This window comes from Schistocerca piceifrons, chromosome 1 (genome assembly GCF_021461385.2).
Source record: "Schistocerca piceifrons isolate TAMUIC-IGC-003096 chromosome 1, iqSchPice1.1, whole genome shotgun sequence".
Taxonomy (NCBI): Eukaryota; Metazoa; Arthropoda; class Insecta; order Orthoptera; family Acrididae; genus Schistocerca; species Schistocerca piceifrons.
This window is the reverse complement of record NC_060138.1, coordinates 1031246426-1031261148: the sequence shown is the minus strand read 5'-3', so window position 1 is coordinate 1031261148 and position 14723 is coordinate 1031246426. Positions and strand designations below refer to the sequence as shown.

Here is a 14723-nt window from a genome sequence, read left to right as displayed (position 1 = left end):
ATTGACAAACATTTATAGCATGTCGGCCAAGATCTAATTAAGGGGTTCAGTAAGACTGCTAAGTTTGCAGATGGTAGTCAGTCGTCGTGATGAGAAATGTTGCACCGACGGTTTATCTCTGTCACAAGATTTGATTGAAAAACTTTCCCCACCCATAATTAACGACCTTGGGGCACCGTGTTTTAATACAATGGCTTCGACCATGAATTTGGCTACCTCGAATGATTTGGCTGTTTTTACGGCTTTTGTAATGGCATAGCATGTCAGATAATCACAGCAAACAATAATCCATCTATTGCCACCAGCAGACGTTGGAAATCGTCTGAGGAGGTCAATCCCAACACGCTGGCAAGGCATTTCGGCTGGTGGAATTGGTATGAGTTGGCCGGGTGGTTTCTGAGGCACTACCTTTCACCTCTGGCACACTCTACAGTGCGACACATAGTGACGGATGCTCCAAAATAAACCTGGCCAGAAAAATCTCTTGCAGATCCTGTTGTATGTGTTAATAAATCCTAAATGTCCGGCCTCAGGTGTGTCATGGAATTCCTGTAGAATATCTAAGCGCATGTGTTTAGGAATCACTGGTAGCCACCTCTTTCCAAATGGATCAAAGTTTTTCTTGCAAAGTAATCCCTTAACTACCTTAAATTGTCCTTTCACATCCTCCGACCAATTTAAGACAAGCATAATTTGATCCCTTGGCGTCCTCCTCCTGCTCAGCAGAGAGATCTTGGAGTGCAGCGAGACAGTCACTATCTTCATCGAAGTCTTGATGGTCTTGCACAGGGTTTCTTGAGAGACAGTCGGCATCTTGGTGTTTTCTTCCAGTTTTGTACACTGTCGTAATGTCATACTCTTGAAGACGTAGTGCCTACCTGACTAGTCGTCCTGTTGGGCTCTTAAGACCTGTCAACCGACAAAGTGAATGATGGTCTGTAACAACTGTGAATGGCCTTCCATAGAGATACTGTCAAAATTTGCACATGGCCCAGATCACAGCAAGACATTCTGTTTCTATAGTTGAGTAGTTTACCCACTGCCATCTGTGTGTAGTTCTGTAGGTGCTCTCTCATCATACAGACCCAAGTACAGGGTCAGTCGTCAGAGCTTTTCACAGCACATTGAAAGACTTGTTGAGCACCACCCCAGATAAATTTAGCGTCGGATTTTAACAACTCTTGGAGTGGCCTGGCTTTGATACAAAATTCTTTGTTAAAATGACGTTAATAAGAACATAATCCGAGGAAGCTTCTCACAAGTGTAATACTTATAGAAATAGGAAATTTCATTATAGATCTCTCCTTTTCTTGGTTGGCTGCACACCTTCATTTGACACAAGGTGTCCAAGTATTTTGATTTCTTTTGCTCCAAAGGGACAGTTTTTTGGATTAAGTTTCAGTCCACCTTGTTGGAGACACTTAACAACAGCCCTCAGTCTTTTTATATGTTCATCAGATGTCTCTGAGAACACTATAATGTCATCTAAACAACAAAGACAGTTCGTCCACTTCAGGTGACTTAGAAGATTATCCATCATCCGTTCAAAAGTTGCTAGTGCATTACACAAACCAAATGGCGTTACCTTAAACTCATACAGGCCCTCAGGGGTAATGAATGTAGTTTTCTCACGATCAGACCCATGTTCTTCAATTTGCCAGCATCACAAGTACATGTCCATGCTTGAGAAAAACTTAGCCACCTTCAGAAAATATAGTGTATTGTAGCGACACTGCCATTTAGGATAGGGAAAGTTAGTTTTGTGCGATATTCGGAGCACGAGTTACAGCCAGGTGTGGGCCGGATTGCAGTAAGTTACGCTTACCAGCAGTTGCGAAAGCAAATAGAGAACACAGGGGTGTAGAACTGCCAGAGAGGGCGCACGCAGCAGTTTCTATGGTGCAAGGCACAGGCAGAAGAGGGCCGCTGGCCAACCTAAGTGTTACGCGTATGTGACACGAAGTGGTGCGTTAGCGAAACAGAGGCGTGCAGCTGAGTATAAATAGGTGTTGTTTTCTAATGAGATTCAGTCAAGTGTGGCAGCTCTCCTGGACAGTGAGGCGGTCACATCGCCGGGCTACACGCAGCAACAGATGGGGCAACAGTGTCCCAGTCCACAGCGGATTGTTGGTTTGACCCTGCGAGGCTGATGTGGGTTCCACAGCCATCCAGGGCGGGCCACTCTTTGGCTCATTACTGCGGTTAGTCGTCTTGGCTCCCGACACATGCCGGAGACCTCTGAGGCGAGGGTTGCAGGTTCGGACGCTGGATCGTGGGCGCTTGCCGCCTAATTCTCAGCTATGGCAGTGAGGAAGAAGCGGCAGTGGGGCCGGCCTGTGGCTCCCGGCAGAGCAGCACGGAGACAACGGGCACAATGGCCACTGAGTCGGCTGCTGGCACAACCATCGTGACGTAATCGGAACTCTGCAGCTGGCGTACGATGCCGGCATGACACAGCGTTGCGTTGCACAGGCCGCTGGGGTGCTTCCTCAGCATTGTGCGGCCCTGTGTTGCAGACCAAGGTGAACAGAGCACTGTAGTGGAAACAATAAGTCACTTGGAAAGTTCTCGCCGAGTTTTAACACGGCACCTCCTGGCACCCATCCACAACATTTGGTGTCAGAATAGCGGATGTCGTCTATCTAGTACGACGTTCAAGTCCACTGCCTGCAGTACTGTCACAAGATGTGCTGAGTGCTGACAAAATTGTTCTTTACGAGTGTTGAATGTTTTCCTTCTTTTTTGTTTTTTTCGAGTATGGCTCCTATCAAGCCACATTTTTAGATGTTTGCGTGGGCATAGTATATTTTGTTGTCAGAGTAAGTGTTAGTGTATTTTTTGCATTTGACTACTTTTGTATTGGTTTATGATGACACTGAGTCTGATGATGTGGAGCTGTAGGAAGTCAGGTTGTTCTTGTACTTAAATGTTTTGTTTCGGGACTAACTGAGAAAGAAATCAACACAATGGCGGAGTCAAGGACGCCAGGTGTGTCGGAACCAGAAGTGGTGCGGATTTTGGTGTAAAAAGTAGCACAATTGACAGCAGACAATACGCAGTTGAGAAATGAATTAACATCTAGGAGTGAGCGGGAAACTGCATCTGATCATCATTGTTGCCTAGGGTGCAGGAGATTGATACAGCTGCCGTGAGTCTGATTATTTCGTTTTCTGTCAAGGCGTCCGAGGATGTGCGTTCGTTTGTGGACGACTTGGAGACTTCAGGGTGATGAATGGTTGGTCTGATGAGCAGTTGTTACATATAGCCAAGATTAGGTAACGGGTGAAGCGAAAACATATGTAAGGTGTTACGAGGCCTTAAGGAAGGTAGGACAGTTTGAACAGTTAAAGAAAAGGCTTTTACAAAAGTACAAGAAACAGAATAGCGTTTTGTACTTTAGGGAGAGGTTAAGTACAATGAGAAAGAGGGAGGGGGAGACTGTGGAGAAATTTGCGGACAGGATAAGGGAAATTAAGAAATATGCTTACGAGTTGAGTCAGTTGAAGCGAATAGTTTTCTGTTGCAGGAGGCTGAGCAAAGGGTACTTGCTGTATTTTTGAGAGGGTTACTGGTGCATATGTCACGGAAAGTGCGTGAAGGGACTCCGAAAGGTTTGTATTCAGCTATTCAGCTGGCAATTCAATGTGAGGAAATGGACGTGGCAACAGAGGGGTAGCGAGAGGCAAACAGTGTTTACAGCGGGTATAAAGTGTTTTAAGTGTGGTCGTATGGGACATTTGCAGAGGCAATGTACCCAGTCACTGAGGAATCGAGGAAGGGGTGCAAATCAGCAGCTTGGAGGATAGAGAAGTGGAGATAAGAGAGGTGGAAAATCGTTAAATGGCAGAGGGGGCCCAAGACCCACCTAAAAGGAGCTCCCATTTAATTTCAATGCTACGAATACGTGTGCAGAGGTGGAATGTTCAGTGTTAGGATCCATAGGACCTAAAAAGTTTAAGGTTTTGTTCGACACAGGGGCGCAAGTGTCAGTGGCTACCAAGAATATAATGAGACGAAGGAAGTTAGACCCACCACGTTACAGGTTGCTGGGGGATACGGTGGTCACGCCTTTGGGGTCGGTGACAGTTGACTTTCGCATAGGGAAAGTCTGATTTAATGCCTGCATGGAGGTAGTACCATGGATGAGCGAGGGCTACAACATGATCCTAGGAGTAGATTTCTTGCATCAACATCATGCCAAATTGACCTTGGACAATGAACTGTAGAACTTGGTGGAATGTTATTTCCGCTAGGGGAAACTGTTGTCAATGCTGAGCTTTCGCGAGGGGCATTCAAAGTAAGGAACAAACCAATTGAACTGCGTACTTTAGCGTTAAGGCTTAATTCACATGAGGGTGTGTCTAGTGGCAACGGGAAGTCGCTTTGGGTAAGTGTGGAGTCAAATCTACCTGTGCGTACAGTATGTGCTATTGAACCATTGAAGGATAATGAAGATTTGGGTTCACTGGGTTGTTTTGTGAAACGTAGTGTTGTAAGCATACAGGAGGGGAACGATGGGCGAGTAGTTTCATCTACATCTACATCTTCGTGATTACTCTGCTATTTGCAATAAAGTGCCTGGCAGAGGCTTCAATGAACCACCTCCATGTTGTCTCTCTGCTGTTCCACTCTCGAACGGCATGCGGGAAAAACGAGCGCTTAAATTTTTATGTGCGAGCCCTGATTTCTCTTATTTTATTGTGATGTAGGTTGGTGCCAACAGAATGTTTTTGCAATCGGAGGAGAAAACTGGTGATTGAAATTTCATGAGACGATCCCGCCACAATGAAAAACGCCTTTGTTTTAATGATTGCCACTCCAATTCATGTCTGTGACACTATCTCCCCTATTTCACGATAATACACAACGAGCTGCCCTTTGTACTTTCTCGATGTCATCCGTCAGTCCCACCTGATGCAAATCCCACACCGCACAGCAATACTCCAGAATAGGGCGGACAAGCTTGATGTAAGCAGTCTCTTTAGTAGACCTGTTGCACCTTCTAAGTGTTCTACCAATGAATTGCAGTCTTTGGTTTGCTCTACCCGCAATATTATCTATGTGATCTTTCCATTTTAGGTTGTTTGTAATTGTAATTCCTAAGTATTTATTTGAATTTACAGCCCTCAGATTTATGTGACTTATTGCATAGTTGAAATTTAGCTGATTTATTGTATTACTCGTGTGAATAACTTCACACTTTTCTTTATTCAGGTCAATTGCCACTTTTCGCACCATACACATATCCTATCTAAATCATTTTGCGAGGTGTTTTGATTGTCTGATGACTTCACAAGATGGTAAATGAGAGCATCATCTGCAAACAATCTAAGACGGCTACTCAGATTGTCTCCTATGTCGTTAATATAGATCAAGAACAGTAGAGGGCCTATAACACTTCCTTGGGGAATGCCGGATATTACTTCTGTTTTGCTCGATGAATTTCCGTCTATTATTATGAACTGTGACCTTTCTGACCGGAAATCACGAATCCAGTCACACAACTGAGGCGATACTCCGTATCCACGCAGTTTCGTTAGAAGACGCTTGTGAGGAACAGTGTCAAAAGCCTTCTGGAAATCTAAAAATATGGAATCAATTTGACATCCCTTGTCGATAACGCTTATTACTTCATGAGTATAAAGAACTAGTTGTGTTTCACAAGAACGATATTTTCTGAATCCGTGCTGACTATAAGTCAATAAATCGTTTTCTTTGAGGTACTTCATAATGTTCGAATACAGTATATGTTCTAAAACCCTACTGCAAATGGACATTAGTGATATAGGCCTGTAATTCAGTGGATTACTCCTACTTCCCTTTTTGGGTATTGGTGTGACTTGAGCAATTTTCCGGTCTTTAGGTACGGATCTTTCTGTCACGGAGTGGTTATATATAATTGCTAAATTTGGAGCTATTTTATCAGCATACTCTGAGAGGAACCTGACTGGTATACACTCTGGATCGGAGGCCTTGCCTTTATTAAGTGATTTAAGCTGCTTTATTACACTGAGGATATCTACTATGTTTCTCATCATGGCAGTTGTTCTTGATTGGAATTCAGAAATATTTACTTTGCCTTCTTTGGTGGAGTAGTTTCGGAAAACAGTGTTCAATAACTCTGCTTTAGTGGCACTGTCATCAGTGACTTCACCGTTGTTATCGCGCAGTGAAGGTATTGATAGTGTTTTGCCACTGGTGTACTTTATGTATGACCAGAATCTCTTTGGGTTTTCTGCCAGATTTTGAGACAGAATTTCGTTGTGGAAATTATTAAAAGCATCTCGCATTGAAGTATGCGGTATATTTCGAACTTCTGTAAAACTTTGCCATTCTTGGGGATTTTGCATTTTTTTAAAATTTGGCATACAGTTTTTGTTGCTTCTGCAACAACGATCTGACCTGTTTCGTGTACCATGGAGGATCAGTACCATCACTTATTAATTTGTGTGGTATCTCTCTCTCTCAATTGCTGTTGATACTATCTCTTTGAAAACATTCCACAACTTTTCTACACTTACATGATCAGATCGGAAGGAGTGAAGACTGTCTCTTAAAAAAGTGTTAAGAGCATTTTTATCAGCTTTTTTAAGTAGGTATACTTTACGTTTCTTTTTGATGGTTGCAGGTGTTATGTTATTCAGACTAGCAGCAACTGCCTTGTGGTCGCTAATCCCTGTATTCATCACAATACTCACTATTTGTCCAGGATTATTTGTTGCTAAAGGGTCAAGTATGCTTTTGCAACCATTTACGCTTCGAGTGGGCTCACAAACTAATTGTTCAAAATAATTTTCCGAGAAAGCATTCAGTAGAATTTCGGATGATGTTGTATGCCTGCCACCGGCTTTAAACATATAATTTTTCCAGCCTATCGAGGGTAGATTGAAGTTACCACCGACTATAATTGCATGAGCAGGGTATTTATTTGAAATGAGACTCAAGTTTTCTCTGAACTGTTCAGCAAGTATGTCTTCTGAGTCAGGGGGGGTCGGTAAAATGATCCAATTAATAGTTTAGTCCGATTGTCAGGTATAACCTCTACCCATACTATTTCACATGAACTATCTTCTTCAGTTTCGCTACAAGACAAACTACCTCTGACAGCAATAAATACTTCACCACCAACTATATTTAATCTTATCCTTTCTGAACACTGTTAGATCGTTTGAACAAATTTCGGCTGAACTTATTTCTGGCTTTAGCCAGCTCTCTGTACCTACAACTATTTGAGCTTAAGTGTTTTCTATTAGAGCTTGGAGCTCTGGTTGTTTCCCAACACAGCTACGACAATTTACAACTACAATTCCAATCCAGAATGAGATTTTCACTCTGCAGCGGAGTGTGCGCTGATATGAAACTTCCTGGCAGATTAAAACTGTGCGCCCGACCGAGACTCGAACTCGGGACCTTTGCCTTTCGCGGGCAAGTGCTCTACCAACTGAGCTACCGAAGCACGACTCATGCCCGGTACTCACAGCTTTACTTCTGCCAGTATCTCGTCTCCCACCTTCCAAACTTTACAGAAGCTCTCCTGCGAACCTTGCAGAACTAGCACTCCTTAAAGTTCTGTAAAGTTTGGAAGGTGGGAGACGAGATACTGGCAGAAGTAAAGCTGTGAGTACCTGGCGTGAGTCGTGCTTCGGTAGCTCAGTTGGTAGAGCACTTGCCCGCGAAAGGCAAAGGTCCCGAGTTCGAGTTTCGGTTGGGTACACAGTTTTAATCTGCCAGGAAGTTACAATACCAATCGTTTCTACAACTACCTTACTGTGTTTACCTGCACAGTTTTAGGCAGATGCTCCCTCTGTGGTTCCCTGTTTCCTGTGAACGTGGATAATTTTAGTGCTGTAGATGCGAATCTGAGGAAAGGAGTTTTAGTAGCAAATTTGGATGTGCCAGATGACGAAGACTAGTGTTTGAGGGGTAGGCAAAGTGATCAACCACTAACTGCTGATAGAACTACATTGTGTGACAAAATTAAGCATTTGAAAGGAAGAGAAAGAGAGCATATGGAAGAATTATTGTGGGAATTTAAGGATTTGTTTTTTTCCACAAGGACTGTTGCGAGCAGCTCCATTAGTTCAACATAGGATACCAATAGGGAATGAAGCACCTGTTTACTGTAAACCATACAGCATACTGAGGTATTTGCAGCCAATTGTGGAGGATTTCATTGCTGAGCAGCTTGCGGACGACAGTATTATAGAGCATAATAATAGTTGTTGGGGAGTAGACATTGTTGTCGTGCCTAAAAAAATCTACAGATGTAACTAAGAAATACAGGTTCTGTTGTGACTACTGATACCTCAGTAATAAGACAGCAATGGAGACATACCCCATTCCAAACAAATCGGAGACTTTGGATTACTTAGGACAGTGCCAGTACTTTTTTACGATGGATTTCACAAGTGGTTATCATCAGTTGAGGTGTTTGAAACCACAGCAGTGTCTTGTCTATTTGGATGACATTATCATGTTTTCAAGTAGTATGGAGCTACATAGACAGCGGTTAAGGGAAGTCTTTATGGGGTTAAGAGCAGCTCGTTTGACATTGAGCCTGGAGAAATGTCATTTTGCATTAGAAGAAGTAAAATATTTGGGGTCATATTATCAGTAAGGATGGAGTGCGAACAGATCCGAGGCTGGTACAGGCTGTAAGGGATTTTCGGGAACCAAAAACAGTTAAGTAAGTGCATTCATTCATTGGAATTTGCAATTTCTATTGAAAGTTCGTTAAGGGTTTTGCAGATTTAGCCCAGCCATTGACGCGATTATTACGGAAGGGTGTGAAATTTGAGTGGACGGAAGGGTGTCAGAAAGCGTTTGACAAACTGAAAGAAGTGTTAATATAAAGTCCGGTTCTTGTGTTTCCAGATTTTGAAAAGGAGTTTATACTAGCATGCAATGCGTCGAATCAAGCATTACGGTGTGTTCATAGTCAGGAAATTGATGAGAAAGAACATTTTGTAGCCTTTGCGTCTAGGCAGTTGACTGCAGCAGAGAGTAGTTACTCAGCAACAGAGAGGGAGATGCTTAATGTAATCTATGGAATCACATATTTTAAATGTTATTTATATGGGAGAAGATTTCGAGTAGTGACAGATCACCCTGTGTCGAAGTGGTTGTTGGGGTTGAAGGATCCGTTCACTAGACTCGCTTGATGGACTGTGAGGCTTAGTGAATTTGTCTACGAGGTGGTGCACAAGCCTGGGAAGAAGTACGGTAATGCAGATGCACTAAGTAGGAAGGTGGCGAAAGTAGCAGTCATAACCTATGACCTAGCAGTATGGCAAGAATTACAGGACGTGGATAACGATTGTAAATTGTATCAGACACAGCCACAATTTAATATATACGATGGTCTTCTTTGCAGGGAAACAAAGTTAGGGCCAAGGGTAGTAGTGCCAGTGAAGTTGAGGGATGAGGTTTTAAAGGAAGCACATGATCAGCTGTTAACCGGTCATGGAGGGTGTAGAGCGATGAATAGGGAGTGGCGGAGAGGTATTGGTTGAGAGGTAGGAAAGGAGATGTGGATCAGTACATCAAGAGTTGTACACCATGTGAGCAGAGAGCAGATTTGAGTCGGAAACAGATACAGCGACAACGATTACCAGAAGTAACATGCCCATTCTCTTTGCTGGGGCTTGATGTCTTAGGACCTTTTAGGCGAACACCATCGGAGAACAGATTCGTTTTCACAATAATAGACTATTTTTCGAGGTATGTGGAGATGGTGGCTATGCCAAATCAACCGGCAGCAATGGTCGCGCAAGTGTTAGTAAACAACTGGATTTTGAAGTGTGGTGTACCGTAGACAATAATTACTGACCAAGGGACAAACTTCATGTCAGATTTAATGAAGGAGCTGTGTAATTTGTTGAACGTAAAGAAGTTGAGGACAAGTGTGTTGCATCCACAGGCCAACGGATGGACAGAACGGGTACACAGAACAATCGGGTTGATGCTGTGTTTTTATGTGGATTCTCATCACCATCAGTGGGATGAATATTTGAAGCATATTGTCTGTGCGTATAATGCAAAAGTCCATACAAATACTGGTTTGTCCCCATATGAGGTAGTGTACGGGCGAAAAATGCCGTCCCCGTTTGATTTAGTGAAGCTACAAAAACGAAGGACTGGTGAATCTGTACGTCAGTTTGCAAGAAACGGGTACAAAAGGCGAATACAAAGGCTTTGGAAAGGCAGGAAGACGCTGTAAAGCGGAAAGGAAGTTTACTGCAGTATAAAGTGTGGCATTGGGTAATGCTGTCCAGCCCCTGTACGGAAAAATGGGAAAATGAAGTAGTTCCTCAGGACGTACCAAGGGCCATACCAAGTTGTTGAAACCGCATCTCCCATTACTGTTAAGCTTCAGCTACCAAGTAGAACGACGATAGCACACATTGGGCAGTTACGGCCATTTAAGGGTTGCCCGTGTGTGATTCCTGGCGTGTCACAGGAAGGAAAGAGGAAGAAAGAGAGAGTGAAGAGTGGCGCTAAATGCAGAGAAAACCAGGAAGATAGAGTACAGCATGAACTACTGTATGCTTTGCAATCTAGAAAGTAGTAGAGTATTTATACACTCCTGGAAATGGAAAAAAGAACACATTGACACCGGTGTGTCAGACACACCATACTTGCTCCGGACACTGCGAGAGGGCTGTACAAGCAATGATCACACACACGGCACAGCGGACACACCAGGAACCACGGTGTTGGCGGTCGAATGGCGCTAGCTGCGCAGCATTTGTGCACCGCCGCCGTCAGTGTCAGCCAGTTTGCCGTGGCATACGGAGCTCCATCGCAGTCTTTAACACTGGTAGCATGCCACGACAGCGTGGACGTGAACCGTATGTGCAGTTGACGGACTTTGAGCAAGGGCGTATAGTGGGCATGCGGGAGGCCGGGTGGACGTACCGCCGAATTGCTCAACACGTGGGGCGTGAGGTCTCCACAGTACATCGATGTTGTCGCCAGTGGTCGGCGGAAGGTGCACGTGCCCGTTGACCTGGGACCGGACCGCAGCGACGCACGGATGCACACCAAGACCGTAGGATCCTACGCAGTGCCGTAGGGGACCGCACCGTTACTTCCCAGCAAATTAGGGACACTGTTGCTCCTGGGGTATCGGCGAGGACCATTCGCAACCGTCTCCATGAAGCTGGGCTACGGTCCCGCACACCGTTAGGCCGTCTTCCGCTCACGCCACAACATCGTGCAGCCCGCCTCCAGTGGTGTCGCGACAGGCGTGAATGGAGGGACGAATGGAGACGTGTCGTCTTCAGCGATGAGAGTCGCTTCTGCCTTGGTGCCAATGATGGTCGTATGCGTGTTTGGCGCCGTGCAGGTGAGCGCCACAATCAGGACTGCATATGACCGAGGCACACAGGGCCAACACCCGGCATCATGGTGTGGGGAGCGATCTCCTACACTGGCAACACACCACTGGTGATCGTCGAGGGGACACTGAATAGTGCACGGTACATCCAAACCGTCATCGAACCCATCGTTCTACCATTCCTAGACCGACAAGGGAACTTGCTGTTCCAACAGGACAATGCACGTCCGCATGTATCCCGTGCCACCCAACGTGCTCTAGAAGGTGTAAGTCAACTACCCTGGCCAGCAAGATCTCCGGATCTGTCACCCATTGAGCATGTTTGGGACTGGATGAAGCGTCGTCTCACGCGGTCTGCACGTCCAGCACGAACGCTGGTCCAACTGAGGCGCCAGGTGGAAATGGCATGGCAAGCCGTTCCACAGGACTACATCCAGCATCTCTACGATCGTCTCCATGGGAGAATAGCAGCCTGCATTGCTGCGAAAGGTGGATATACACTGTACTAGTGCCGACATTGTGCATGCTCTGTTGCCTTTGTCTATGTGCCTGTGGTTCTGTCAGTGTGATCATGTGATGTATCTGACCCCAGGAATGTGTCAATAAAGTTTCCCCTTCCTGGGACATTGAATTCACGGTGTTCTTATTTCAATTTCCAGGAGTGTAGTTTTTTAAAAAAATTTTTAATGTATCACTGGGCTTGCATAGATTAATTAGGCATTGTATTTTATATGTGTTTTCGAGTATTGTGAGCCTGCCAGGGGCAGCAGTCCTTTTGAAGAGGGAGGAAGGATGATGGTGATCCCTGTCCTCAGGTCACTGGAAAGGGAAGTGTAGTGTCTGACGTATGTGGAGTGTTGTTGGAGGAGAAATCAAATGCAATTCTGGAGAAATAAATGCGTCGGAGTAAATTTCACAGCAAAGCCATAATAAATATGTGTTGAACGATGTCAGAGTCGTACAATTTCTTGTTTAAATTTTTAGTTATCGACAGTGCTGGGTCAGGAAAGTCTTGTTTATTGCACCAGTTCATATAATGTAAATTTAAGGGGGAAAGTAGTCACACAATTGGTGTTGAGTTTGGATCAAAAATTGTAAATGTTGGAGGAAAATCTGTGAAGCTACAAATATGGGACACATGCACAGTGCAGTTATTTTTAGCCAGGGGGAAAGGAATAGACTGTCCAAGGGACATGGTGGAACCAAAATAGAGCTTGCAACAGGTCGGGATACATTGGATCTTCTCCACCTACGAGAATTTGGTGGTAATAGCAAGTTGTTTTGAGTGGGGAGTATTTGCAGAAGCAAAAAGTATAGAGCTTGATGGGAGTGGAATTTTAATCAATGGAACTAAGTGTAACATATAGGGCCAGCCTTCCATCTGCCAGCATCAATTTCAGGAGTTGCGCAATTGAATGTTATGCAACCACAGCTGTACTGGCCAGAAGTCACTTTACAGTTTTTGCCAAGGCAGAATCTGACCTTGTTAAATCAAACTCTGGAGCCAGGTCTGTTGAGGTCCATAAAACAGTTCATTTTAGAGCAAGAAGGGCGCATATCAGCCAAACAGCTTGTTCAACATGTCACTCAATATAGAGAAAGGCAACGGCAAATAACTATCATTTTGAGCACCTCTGTGCCAAGTGTCAACGCAGCCTTAACTTTGTTATGTGTTGTTTTCTTTCTGATCAAGCGGAGAGCTAATTGAAAAAGGGAACCAAGGGTAGTCCAAATTCCCAGTGGATTGGATACTGAGGGCGTGAGACGAATAGGTAAGGGGTTGATTGAGCAGTGGTCATCCAGTAAGGAATTTTTACATTTTGTTTCCTGTCATGGTTTTAAGAGGGCACTAGGCCACATTTAAGTTTTTTAGTAGTAAGGAAATGTGCCATAGGTGCCGACCCAAACAAGTTAAGAGCTAGTTAAGGATCGGCCCGGGGACCAGGTCTTTTTGAAGAGGGGAATAATGTAGCGTCACCACAGTTTAGGATAGCAAAAGTTAGTTTTGTGCGATATTCAGAGCACAAATTACAGCCAGGTTCATGCTGGATTTCAGTAAGTTACACATACCAGCAGTTGTGAATGCAAATAGAGGCCACAGGGGTGTAGAACTGCCAGAGAGGGCACACACAGCAGCTTCCATGGCGCAAGCCACAGGCAGAGGAGGGCCACTGGCCAACCTAAGTGTTATGCGTACGTGACGTGAAGTGGTGCGTTAGCGAAACAGAGGCACGCAGCCGAGTATAAATAGGTATTGTTTTCTAACAAGATTCATTCAAGTGTGGCAGCTCTCCAGGAGGCGAGGTGTGTCACACTGCTGGGCTACATGCAGCAACAGATGGGGCATCAGCGTCCCAGTCCAAGGCGGTTCGTTGGTTCGACCCCCTGAGGCCGACACAGGGCCCTCAGCCATCCAGGGCGGGCCACTCTGTGGCTTTTTACAATGGGATGTCATCTCGGCTTCTGACACGTGCCGGAGACTTCAGAGGCGAAAGCCTCAGATTCGGACACTGGATCGTGGGTGCTTGCCACTGTGTTCTCAGCTATTCCAGCGAGGAAGAGGTGGCAGTGGGGCTGGCCTACAGCTCCCGGCAGAGCAGTGCGGAGACAACGGGGACAGTGGCCGCTGGGTTGGCTGCTGGCGCAGCAATCCTGATGTAATCGGAACTCTGCAGCTGGCGTACAAGGCCGGAACAACACAGCGTTGTGTCGCACAGGCCGCTGGGGTGCTTCCTCAACATTACGGGGCCCTGTGATGCAGACCGAGGTGAACGGAGCACTGTAGTGGAAACAATAAATCACTTAGAAAGTTCTCACTGAGTTTTAATACGGCACCTTCTGGCACTCACTCACTACATTTGGTGCCACAGACTCAGCATGGGAGGTTTCTGTGATGCTCAGCTGTTCTTCAATTAATGGCACAGCATTTGCTATGCACATGCGTCTTTCAGGGATCTGCAGCTCTCGGCGACAATTAACTATCCGCAATTCACCGAATCCGTTTTTAAACAAGACGACAGAGGCTGGAATGACGAAGTTATTCTTCAGTGGTATGCTTCTTTTACATTCCACTATAAGATCCAGGGGTTAATGCATAGCATAACACCTGAGAGTTAACTTTCTAGTGCTGACTGCTGGAATGATCACTTCATTCAGCTCACAGTCTCCACACACTCGGATGCGAATCTTCCTGTCCACAGTATCTCATCTCATTTAGCATTATCGTCGAGCAACCACAATCTATAATTGCCTGAGAAGCTTTCAAAAGTAGCTTTCAAAATGTCTCATTCAAGAATGACGTCTTGACTACACTCTTATAAGATTATGAATTCTAAGAGCTGTGTATGGCTACTTATACTCACATGAATGTAGGTATTACGTATTT

The 14723-nt window shown here is 45.0% G+C and overlaps 1 protein-coding gene and 1 non-coding gene across 5 annotated transcripts in view; one reads left to right on the top strand and one right to left on the bottom strand.

Annotated features, from left to right (window-relative positions):
• Positions 1-14723, top strand: part of LOC124722968 (probable E3 ubiquitin-protein ligase HERC4) — a 226555-nt gene that overhangs the window by 126927 nt on the left and 84905 nt on the right. The gene's annotated exons all lie outside the window — the stretch shown is intronic.
• On the bottom strand, positions 7382-7456 carry Trnas-cga. Its single transcript has one exon. It is a non-coding gene; the product is annotated as a tRNA-Ser (tRNA).